Here is a 12,910-nt window from a genome sequence, read left to right on the forward strand (position 1 = left end):
AGTACACAATGCCAAACTGCAGCAAAGAAGGCAAGTAAAGTGCTTGCGTGCATTAAACGGGGCATTGAGACCAGGGATGAGGATGTAATTCTGCCGTTGTACAAATCATTGGTACGCCCACATCTGGAATATTGCGTTCAGTTCTGTGCCCCATATTACAAAAAGGATATCGGGGAACTAGAAAGAGTTCAAAGACGAACTACTAAATTGATTTAAGGTTTAGAGACACTGGAATATGAGGTGAGGCTTACTAAATTAAACATGTACTCACTAGAAAAGAGGAGACTAAGAGGTGACATTATTAATATCTTCAAATATGTAAAGGGTCATTACAAGGAGTTAGCAGCGGATTTGTTTATTAAAAGAAGACTGTATAAGACGCGTGGGCACTCACTGAGGCTAGAAGAGAAAAAATTCCGTACACAGCGTAGGAAAGGGTTCTTCTCCGTAAGGGGAATAAAGATTTGGAACTCACTGCCGGAGAAGGTAGTAATAGTAGACTCTGTAATTGCATTTAAAAACGGATTGGACAAATTTCTAACAGGAAAATGTATCAAGGGCTTTAGCATTTAACATATTGACATCAATATTCTGGGAGTGGTTAGAATTATTGCTGTAAATCGGTACTAAACCATTACTTCAGCTTGCACAGTATAATATGAACAGATTAACGCAGAATACAGGTTGAACCCGATGGGCATTTTGCCTTTTTTCAACCTCACTAACTATGTAACTATGTAACTATGTAACTTAGATTGCAGATTGAACACACCACACCCAAATCTAACTCTTTCTGCACATGTTATATCTGTTCCCCCTGCAGTGCACATGGGTTTGCCCTACTGCTAACAAAATTCCTGCTGCGATCAACTCGGAATTACCCCCATAGTCAATATCGCAAGCACAGTCATTATGTGCTTGCGATGCAGTACTAGCCCCTGTCGCATAGTGAGAATCGGGCATAGCCCGAATCTCACCGTGTGTATGGGGTTTAAATCTTACATTTTGGTGAGATTTAACAATACACAACTAATGTTAACTAATAATAAAGATATCAATATAAAACAACATCACAAGAGAATTTTACATAAATAACTTCAAGAGAGTAATGATGGACGTAGTCTGATTGGTTGCTAGGGGCAGAGGTTAAAGTGGGGCGGAACTGCGTTCCGTCAGTTCCAACTGGAGACGGAACGCAGTTCCACCTCCTCCGGCTTACCTATCCGAGAATGTGAGCCCGCAGCAGCATGGGGATGTCGGGTGCCCACTGAAGTTCTGTTACCAGCGGGCGCCGACACCTTCCCCTCAGCTGCAGCAGGAGCTCACTCCTGAGCTCCAGCTTCCGGCTGTGTGCGGCTGGGCGGCGCTATGGGAGAGACGTCATGACGTCTTTCCCTCTATAGATCCGAGAAGTGGGCGGCCAGGCGGAGGACAGTGGTCCGGAAGCAGGAGCGGGGTTGGTGATTATTTTGGGGTTTTTTTGTTTGTTTTTTTGTGTGTGAAGCGAGCTACTAGGGGGCATCTTCTACTGGGGGAATCTATACTGGGGGCAACCTCTACTGGGGGCATCTATGCTGGGGAATAACTACTGGGGCCATCTATGCTGGGGAATAACTACTGGGAGCATAACTACAGGGGCCAACTGTACTGGGGGCAGCTTCTATGGGGGGCATCTATACTGGGGCATAACTACTGCAGGCAAGTGTACTGGGTGCATCTATACTGGGGCATTACTACAGGAGGCAGCTTCTACTGGGGGCATCTATGCTGGGGAATAACTACTGGGGGCATAACTACAGGGGCCAACTGTACTGGGGGCAGCTTCTATGAGGGGCATCTATACTGGGGAATAACTACAGGAGGCATCTGTACTGGGGGCATAACTACAGGGGGTATCTGTACTGGGGGCATCTGTACTGATGGCAGCTCCACAGGGGGCATCTGTACTGAGGGCAACTTCTACTGGTGGCATCTATACTGGGGAATAACTACTGGGGGCATAACTACAGGGGCCAACTGTACTGGGGGCAGCTTCTATGGAGGGCATCTATACTGGGGCATAACTACTGCGGACAACTGTACTGGGGGCATCTATACTGGGGCATTACTACAGGGGGCATCTGTACTGGGGGCATAACTACAGAAGGGCATCTGTATTGGGGGCATAACTACAGGGGACATCTGTATTGGGGGCATAACTACAGGGGGCATCTGTACTGGGGGCATAACTACAGGGGGCATCTGTATTTGGGGCATAACTACAGGGGACATCTGTACTGGGGCAACTTCTACTGGGGGCATCTATACTGGGGAACAACTACTGGGGGCATAACTAACTACAGGGGCCAACTCTATTGGGGGCAGCTATACTGGGGCATAACTACTGCGAACAACTGTACTGGGGGCAGCTTCTACTGGGGGCATCTATATTGGAGCAGCTTGTACTGGGGGCATCTATACTGGGGCATAACTACAGGGGGCAGCTTCTACTGGGGACATCTATGCTGGGGGCATAACTACAGTGGGCATCTGTACTGGGGGTACTTTAAGCACTGGCTAGGGGCAACACCACTACTTATCATTTTTAAAAACTTTAGTAAATCTACCCCATGGAAATAGATAAAGGGCCTCTTTTATGTTTGTAAGTAAAGCAAAAAAAAAAAAAAAGCAAGTAACCTTTCTGTCTGGAACACACCATGCTGCCATGTAAGGGGAGCTAATAGTTTATATATTTTTTCTGTGCAGGGAAAAATACTAGCTATTTTTGCATGTAGATCACAAATGTTAGATTTATTTTGACACTGCAATTTAGATTTCAGTTGGACAAACTCCACCCAAATCTAAATCTCTCTGCACATGTTACATCAGCCCAACCTGCAGTGCAACATCGATTGCCCAGTTGCTTGTTTTTTGCTTTACTTAAAAACAGGAATCAGGGCCTTGCCTCATTACCTTGAAAAAGACCCCAGAAATGGGTTGAAACACATCGGTGGGGGAGCAGCAGCAGTGTCAAAGATTCAGCATTGCCAGGAGGGAGCAGAGGTCCAGAGAGCGGATCCGGAACGCTGACTGGTGGATATACCATCTTCTTTGCTTCTAAAGGACTGACTATTTGCAAGTTATTTCCTTGCTCTGGTAATTGATTGAATCCTCGTATTAGCTGCCCTCAATTATTTTTGAGTGTCATTGCCTCAGGAAGTGTTGTAGCCATTTGCATGTTTGAGAATTGCCAACCTTTAATTACCATCTGGTAATTATTTAACTTTGCCGTTTTGGATTTTAAAGAGGGATAAAGTGTTGTTCGAGTTTTTTAAGTGTTTTGTGTAAATAAAAAAAGTATTATGCTATGCGGTTTTTTTCTGTTTTCATATTTCATGCTAAATATGGAAGAAATCCCGTCTGAAAGATCCTTGACAGAATAAACATAAGGAATCAGGAAAAAGAACCTTATCATCGCTTTTGACATGAGGAGTAAAGGAATGTATATACTTCCCTTTTATTAAGCGCTGATATTAAAATGACTTACCTTTGAATATACATGTACACTTTTTAGGAGGAGTTTTGAGGAATACTCCTATGAGTCATTTTTGGTCTGGCTGCTGCTATTTGCGCATACAAGGGAGTTAGCTGCTTTTGAAATATCTGGTTTCCCATAATGTTATTATCTCCGGTAAGCGTTGGGGTCTGCAGAAGCCTAGGCACTGTGATGGACTGTCAGAGAACCGAGTAGAGAAAGTTACTTTTAAATTCACAGCAGGATGGTAGTTTATATATACAGGGATTAAAGAGGCCGCAGATTGAGGTTATTAGCATTTGGAGAATGTTCTTTGTTGCCTTTTACAGCAGGAACCACTAACTGCTCATTCATGTTATAGGATGTCTTCTGTTCTTTATCTTTGTGTAACTGCCCCCAGTTCAGGTAGATACTCAAAGGCAATTAGCGCATACTTAATCGGAGGATGTACAGTAAGCATTCTCACCATACAATGTTATTGGACTTGTTTTCTGTATGTAAATATAACAATAGAGCCCTAAAGATGGGAGCATTTATGCATGGGAATTACCTTAGTTGCCTTGCTTACTAGCTACATAAATACATTCTGTAAGATGTAAATGTTTTTATATTGTTTTCTTGGTACATAATCTTTAACAATTATATACTTTTAGATAACAATTGAGTACATTTTGGATAAGGGATTTGTCATGTGGGGTGTATATTAATATATGGGTGGTTTAGGGTGGAGATTGGAGGGTGACCCAAAGTCATCACAAAAAGAGGAGGTATCATGGGCATGTTATGGAGTGTCACAGGCATGTTTTAGGATGTGGCTACAATATTTTTTGTAGCATCACAGCCACAGTGGCCATATTTTAAGAACGTTAAAAGCAGTGGTGGTTCCAGATGTAGGGCTGCAGCGCAGTCCAAAATCCAAATAGGGTAGTTACACCAACTGCCAGCGAGTCCTGGCTAGTGATGTTTGGCAGAGTTGGTGGGAGGGGGGGGGGGGGGGGGGGGCAGTTGGTGTGGCTTACCTATATGAATTTTTGACCACGTTGCAGCACCACATCTGGAACCGCCACTGGTTATTAGGGGACTCTGGGCAGATGTATTAAGCCTGAAGAAGCGATAAAGCAGTGATAAGTGCAAGGTGATAAAACACCAGCCAATCAGCTCCTCTATGTAAATTGGCAGTTGGGAGCTGATTGGCTGGTGCGTTATCACCTTGTACTTATCACCGCTTTATCACTTCTCCAGGCTTAATACATCTGCCCCTCTCTGTGCCAGGCAGGGACAACTTGAGGAGTAGATGTTGTAGCCCTTAGGGGTCTATTTACTAAGCCTTGGATGGAGATAAAGTGGACGGAGATAAAGTACCAGCAACCAGCTCCTGTCATTTTTCAAACACAGTCTGTGACATGGCAGTTAAGAGCTGATTGGCTTGTAGTTTATATCTGTCCACTTTATCTCCATCCAAGGCTTAGTAAATAGATCCCATAGGAGAAAATGTATTACTCTGCGATGTGGGGGAGAAGCGGTATCAGTGCACATTATGTGTGCTATACCGCTTCGCCCTCATGTAAGGCGGCTGCGGTGTGGGCACAACGACAGGGGCGCTATGCACCCCTGTCCATATCGGCAGATATGCGCGGGCAATGTATGAATGTCAGCATCGCTGACCATTTCGACAGCTGCAGGTGGTGATGCCCATAGACCACAGCAGGGACAGAGCTGTCACTGGCTGTAGCGGGTGCCGGCTCCGGTGTGTGCTGGGTATCTCGCGTGAGTAGTAAGATTCTGCGCATGCGCAGAGGAGCCGGCTGGGTAGGGAGACACAGTGCGTGAGCGCTGAGCTGACACCCTGTGAGCTCAAGGGACATCACCGGAGGGTGGAGCTTTTGCTCCCCCACTTCTGCAGACAAGATGTTGATACATCTTGTCGATGTCCCTTCCTGCTTCGCCCTGGTAGTGAGGCAAAGCAGGAAATGTTATAGCGGCATGATGCGTGTCGTTATAATACATTTGCCTGTTAGGCCCAAATGTATTAAGCTTTAACGAGATAAAGTGGAGACAGATAAAAAGTGATAAAGTACCAGCCAAGCAGCTCCTAACTGCCATGTCACAGGCTGTGTTTGAAAAATGACAGTTAGGAGCTGGTTGGCTGGCCATTTATCACTCTTTATGGGGGTATTCAGTGGTGCCGTTTTTTCGACCAGTCGAAAAAATTGCACTTTTCGCCCGTTTTTAGGTCGAATTAACATTCGACCTATTCAGTGCATCATGTCGTTTTTTTCGACTGGTCGAAAAATCCGTACAGGCGATCCACATGTTTCGACGAATTTGCAGGCTTTTTCGCCAGATTTGGGTCCGTTTTCACCCATGCCTTTTTGGGGTTTTTTTTTTATCGAATTGGCATGGGCGAAAACGGACCCAAAAACTATTGAAAAAGCCCCAACATTTTAAAATTGATTAAAAAATGGGGCGAAAACACCCACTATTGAATAGACACAGGTCGAATTAGTGCCGATTTTCTGAATGACAGAAAATTCGGCACTAATTGAATATATCCCTATGCGTCTCCACTTTATCTCTTGTTAAAGCATAATACATTTGGGCCTTAGAGGTCTATTCATGAAGCATAGATCCCTAATAGAAAAAAACCCTCATACACATTCTCTAATTTTCCAGACTATACCTTGCCTAATTGCAAATGGGGATCCTCTTTGGTCCATGTAGCATTTAAAAATCCCGATCCTTGGCTTGGCAAGAAAAAAAAACACAATAAGAGATGTGCGCCGACCCCCATGTTTTGGTTTTGCCAAAACTGCCCTCACATGTTTTGGTTTTGGACCTGGACTTTTGTTAAAAAAAAATTGCTAAAAACATCTAATATTGGCCCTCATTCCGAGTTGTTCGCACGCTAGCTGCTTTTAGCAGCATTGCACACGCTAGGCCGCCGCCCACTGGGAGTGTATCTTCGCTTAGCAGAATGGCGAACGAAAGAGTAGCAGAATTGCGAATAGAAAATTCTTAGCAGTTTCTGAGTAGCTCGAGACTTACTCCTACACTGCGATCAGCTCAGCCCATTTCGTTCCTGGTTTGACGTCACAAACACGCCCTGCGTTCAGCCAGCCACTCCTGCGTTTTATCCTGGCAGGCCTGCGTTTTTCCGCACACTCCCAGAAAACGGTCAGTTTCCGCCCAGAAACACCCACTTCCTGTCAATCACACTCCGATCACTTCAACAATGAAAATTCTTCGTTCGGACGTGAGTAAATCTACTAAGTTTTGTGCTAAAATACTTAGCGCATGCGCGCTGCGTACCATGCGCATGCGCATTTTTGCCTTAATCGCTCCGTTGCGAAAATCGGCAACGAGCGAACAACTCGGAATGACCCCCATTATGTACTATGGGCCTGTTTTTGTTTCTACGGTATTATTTACCCCAACAACATTAATTCTCAGTAATTTCCAGTCAATTTTGACCACCTCACAGCTAACAATATTGTTCACCAATATTGGCCAAAGGCTGGCTGGCTAACAAGCACACAACAGTTACTTTAAGAATATAGCACATTTATAAAACATTGCGACACAGCATAGACATAACGGATGCCAGTTTAATAAATTATACAACCCCACAGAAATAATGTTTTCAAAAGATGCCCCAGGATTGTACAGAGAAACGTAGGTGGAGTATATAGTGGCAGGCAGGTAAAGCAGTTGGTTGGTTGGTTGGTTGGTTGGTTGGTTGGTTGGTTGGTTGGTTGGTTGGTTGGTTGATTGATTAAATGTAATTGAATAAAATTGATAAATTACTATTTATTTATTTAGAAAATTAAAATTGACTTGGTCTGCTTTGCAGCAACTGAGAAGATACAAAAAATAATATAATAAAGTCAATGCGCAGGCAGCTGTTAATATAGAGGGATAATCACTATTTTGTCTTTACACAATTTTCTGTGATAGAGTTCCGCTATCCAAAGGTGAATAATTACTGTGAATTGAGATATTCCTTATAAATCAGTGCAGAGTAGGATAAATGCAAATAGCCCATCCATGTGAACATAGAGAACATGTCTTCATAGTGTCTTTGTTGGCTCTAAATGTGCTGAGTCTGGCCAAGTGGGTGCAGGCCCCACAAGTGGGTGGGGTTGATCTCCTATGTTGAATAAGGTCACAGATTTCTGAATGACAGCAGAACCTGAATACTGTAGATGGTATGCTGAACAGGTGTTCTGGAAGCAGGGACTCTGAATACCACTGAATAGCAGAAACCGTATCCTATACTGGAACAGCCGCAGAATGACCCATGCAATTCCCAGAAACATTAATGACCAGCAAGCTTGCATTTCTGAATGTCAGAAATTTCAGACTCTCATATTGCTTACGTGGACAACCCTAGAGTCTCCTCTGGGATTTGTGAACACACAGTTTGTTCTTCTGCCTTATTGTTCTTATTTTTTGGGCACTGATTTGAGTGGTTTTAAAGGTGACACCTCTTCTAGACTCGGAGCGAGAAGGTGTTGCATCATCATCATATGAGGTTACAGAAGAAGATGCCTAACTGCGATTGGCCCTGGCTTCTGCAATAGGCTTTCTTCTAATGCATAAAACAGCAATAGCACTGGCAGGACCACCACTCGTAAACAAAGGCTGTGGCCTGAGCCTTTCCTTGCCACTGTTTATGGTACTGTATATGGCATGTTGCCATTTTTTTCTCTCCATTTTTTGGCAGTAAACATCTTTATTATTAGAGGTGATGTTTCTTTAACATTGTGGAATATTTAGAGTTCAGGTGCCCTTTCTTAAACTTTGTGTCCCCTGGACCACCTTCAGTAGATGAAGTACTGTAATGACTGGCAGCAGCTGCAGCACTAGTACTGGGTTGCTGCTCCTGCACTTTTATCGACTGATCTATATAAAAAAAAATATTTCTCTGACGTCCTAGTGGATGCTGGGAACTCCGTAAGGACCATGGGGAATAGACGGCTCTGCAGGAGACTGGGCACATCTAAAGAAAGAATTAGGACTATCTGGTGTGCACTGGCTCCTCCCCCGATGACCCTCCTCCAAGCCTCAGTTAGATTTCTGTGCCCGGCTGAGCTGGATGCACACTAGGGGCTCTCCTGAGCTCCTAGAAAGAAAGTATAATTTAGGTTTTTTATTTTACAGTGAGACCTGCTGGCAACAGGCTCACTGCACCGAGGGACTAAGGGGAGAAGAAACGAACCTACCTAAGTGGTGGTAGCTTGGGCTTCTTAGGCTACTGGACACCATTAGCTCCAGAGGGATCGCACACAGGACCCGACCTCGTCGTCCGTTCCCGGAGCCGCGCCGCCGTCCCCCTTACAGAGCCAGAAGGTCCGGAAAATCGGCGGCTGAGGACTTCTGTCTTCTCCAAGGTAGCGCACAGCACTGCAGCTGTGCGCCATTGCTCCTCATGCACACCACACACTGCGGTCACTGATGGGTGCAGGGCGCTGGGGGGTGGGCGCCCTGAGCAGCAATAAATAACACCTTGGCTGGCAAACTGACACCATATATAGCCCCAGAGGCTATATAGGTGTATATTAACCCCTGCCAGAAATCTTAAATTTGCGGGAGAAAGCCCGCCAAAAAAGGGGCGGAGCCATCTTCCTCAGCACACTGGCGCCATTTTCCCTCACAGCTCCGCTGGAAGGATCGCTCCCTGGCTCTCCCCTGCAGTCCTGCACTACAGAAAGGGTAAAAAAGAGAGGGGGGGCACAAATTTAGGCGCAGTATAATATATATGCAGCTATAAGGGGAAAACACACTTTATAGGTGATATCCCTGTGGTATATAGCGCTCTGGTGTGTGCTGGCATACTCTCCCTCTGTCTCCCCAAAGGGCTTTGTGGGGTCCTGTCCTCTGTCAGAGCATTCCCTGTGTGTGTGCTGTGTGTCGGTACCGCTGTGTCGACATGTATGATGAGGAAAATGATGTGGAGGCAGAGCAAATGCCTGTAAGTGTGTTGTCACCCCCTGAAGGGTCGACACCTGTGTGGATGGACTTATGGAAGGAATTAAGTGACAGTGTCAGCTCCTTACATAAAAGGTTTGACGACATAGGACAGCCGGCTACTCAGCTTGTGACTGTTCCAGCGTCTCAAATGTCATCAGGGGCTTTAAAACGCCCGCTACCTCAGATGGCAGACACAGATGTCGACACGGATACCGACACCAGTGTCGACGACGATGAGACTAATGTACCCTCCAATAGGTCCACCCGTTACATGATTGAGGCAATGAAAAATGTATTACACATTTCTGATAGTACCCCAGGTACCACAAAAAAGGGTATTATGTTCGGTGAGAAAAAACTCCCAGTAGTTTTTCCTGCATCTGAGGAATTAAATGAGGTGTGTGCGGAAGCCTGGACTTCCCCCGATAAGAAATTGATAATTTCTAAACGGTTATTGGCAGCGTTCCCTTTCCCGCCAGAGGATAGGTCACGTTGGGAAACATCCCCTAGGGTAGATAAAGCGCTTACACGTTTATCAAAACAGGTGGCACTACCGTCTCCGGATACGGCCGCCCTAAAGGATCCTGCCGATAGAAAGCAGGAAGCTACCCTAAAAGCTATATATACACACACGGGCATTATATTGCGACCAGCGATTGCATCAGCATGGATGTGCAGTGCTGCTGCTGCGTGGTCAGATTCCCTGTTGGATAATATTGATACCCTGGATAGGGACAATATTTTGCTGACAGTAGAGCATATAAAAGACGCTGTCTTATACATGCGTGATGCACAGAGGGATATTTGCCGGCTGGCATCAAAAATAAGTGCAATGTCCATTGCCGCCAGAAGGGGGTTATGGACTCGGCAGTGGTCAGGTGATGCCGATTCAAAAAGGCACATGGAAGTTTTGCCTTATAAGGGGGTGGAACTGTTTGGGGATGGTCTTTCAGACCTCGTTTCCACAGCTACGGCTGGGAAATCGACATTTTTGCCACAAGCTACCCCACAGCAAAAGAAAGCACCGTATTATCAAGTACAGTCCTTTCGGCCCCAAAAACACAAGAGGGCTCGAGGCGCGTCCTTTCTGCCGAGAGGCAAAGGTAGAGGGAAAAAGCTGCAGCATACAGCCAGTTCCCAAGAGCAAAAGTCCTCCCCTGCGTCCGGTAAGTCCACAGCATGACGCTGGGGCTTCACAGGCGGACCCGGGTACGGTGGGGGCCCGTCTCAGAAATTTCAGCACACAGTGGGCTCTCTCACAGGTGGATCCCTGGACCCTTCAAGTAGTATCTCAGGGGTACAGGCTGGAATTCGAGACGTCCCCCCCCCCCCCCCCCCCCGCCGTTTTCTAAAATCTGCCTTACCAGCAACTCCCTCTGCCAGGGAGGCAGTGTTGGTGGCTATCCAAAAACTGTATTCACAGCAAGTGATTGTCAAGGTGCCCCTCCTTCAGCAAGGAAAGGGTTACTATTCCACAATGTTTGTGGTACCGAAACCGGACGGTTCGGTGAGACCCATCTTAAATTTAAAAGCCTTGAACACTTATATCAAAAGGTTCAAGTTCAAGATGGAATCGCTCAGGGCAGTTATTGCGAGCCTGGACGAGGGGGATTACATGGTCTCCCTGGACATCAAGGATGCGTACCTACATGTCCCCATTTACCCCCCTCACCAGGAGTACCTCAGATTTGTGGTACAGGACTGTCACTATCAGTTCCAGACGCTGCCGTTTGGGTTATCCACGGCACCGAGGGTCTTTACCAAGGTAATGGCCGAAATGATGATACTCCTTCGCAAGAAGGGAGTTTTAATTATCCCGTACTTGGACGATCTCCTGATAAAGGCGAGGTCCAAAGAACAGTTGGTAGTGGGGGTAGCACTTTCTCGGGAAGTGCTACAACAGCACGGCTGGATTCTCAATATTCCAAAGTCACAGCTGGTCCCGACGACACGTCTTCTGTTCCTGGGAATGATTCTGGACACAGACCAGAAAAAAGTGTTTCTTCCAGTGGAAAAAGCCGAGGAGTTGTCATCTCTAGTCAGAGACCTCCTAAAACCGGGACAGGTGTCGGTACATCAATGCACACGAGTCCTGGGAAAAATGGTAGCTTCGTACGAAGCAATTCCATTCGGAAGGTTCCACGCAAGGACTTTCCAGTGGGACCTGTTGGACAAATGGTCCGGGTCCCATCTCCAGATGCAACAGCGGATAACCCTGTCGGCAAGGACCAGGGTGTCGCTGCTGTGGTGGCTGCAGAGGGCTCATCTACTAGAGGGCCGCAGATTCGGAATACAGGACTGGGTCCTGGTGACCACGGATGCCAGCCTTCGGGGCTGGGAGGCAGTCACACAGGGAAGAAATTTCCAAGGACTGTGGTCAGATCAGGAGATTTCGCTTCACATAAATATTCTGGAGCTAAGGGCCATCTACAATGCCCTAAGCCAAGCAAGGCCCCTGCTTCAGAACCAGTCGGTACTGATCCAATCAGACAACATCACGGCGGTCGCCCATGTAAACAGACAGGGCGGCACAAGAAGCAGGAGGGCAATGGCAGAAGCCACAAGGATTCTCCGATGGGCGGAAAATCATGTGTTAGCACTGACAGCAGTGTTCATTCCGGGAGTGGACAACTGGGAAGCAGACTTCCTCAGCAGGCACGACCTCCACCCGGGAGAATGGGGACTTCATCCAGAAGTCTTCCAAATGCTGTTAAACCGGTGGGAAAGACCACAGGTGGACATGATGGCGTCCCGCCTCAACAAAAAGCTAAAAAGATTTTGCGCCAGGTCAAGGGACCCTCAGGCGATCGCTGTGGACGCTCTAGTAACACCGTGGGTGTACCAGTCGGTTTATGTGTTTCCTCCTCTGCCTCTCATTCCCAAGGTACTGAGAATAATACGAAGGCGAGGAGTGAAAACTATACTCGTGGTTCCGGATTGGCCAAGAAGAGCTTGGTACCCGGAACTTCAAGAGATGCTTTCAGAGGACCCTTGGCCTCTGCCGCTCAGACAGGACCTGCTGCAGCAGGGGCCCTGCCTGTTCCAAGACTTACCGCGGCTGCGTTTGACGGCATGGCGGTTGAACACCGGATCCTGAAGGAAAAGGGTATTCCGGAGGAAGTCATTCCTACCCTGATCAAAGCCAGGAAGGATGTCACCGCAAACCATTATCACCGCATTTGGCGAAAATATGTTGCTTGGTGTGAGGCCAGGAAGGCCCCAACGGAGGAATTTCAACTGGGTCGATTTCTGCATTTCCTGCAAACAGGGGTGACGTTGGGCCTCAAATTGGGGTCCATTAAGGTCCAGATTTCGGCCCTGTCGATTTTCTTCCAGAATGAACTGGCTTCCCTGCCTGAAGTTCAGACTTTTGTCAAGGGAGTTCTGCATATTCAGCCTCCTTTTGTGCCCCCAGTGGCACCTTGG

This window comes from Pseudophryne corroboree, chromosome 3 (assembly GCF_028390025.1).
Source record: "Pseudophryne corroboree isolate aPseCor3 chromosome 3, aPseCor3.hap2, whole genome shotgun sequence".
NCBI lineage: Eukaryota > Metazoa > Chordata > Amphibia > Anura > Myobatrachidae > Pseudophryne > Pseudophryne corroboree.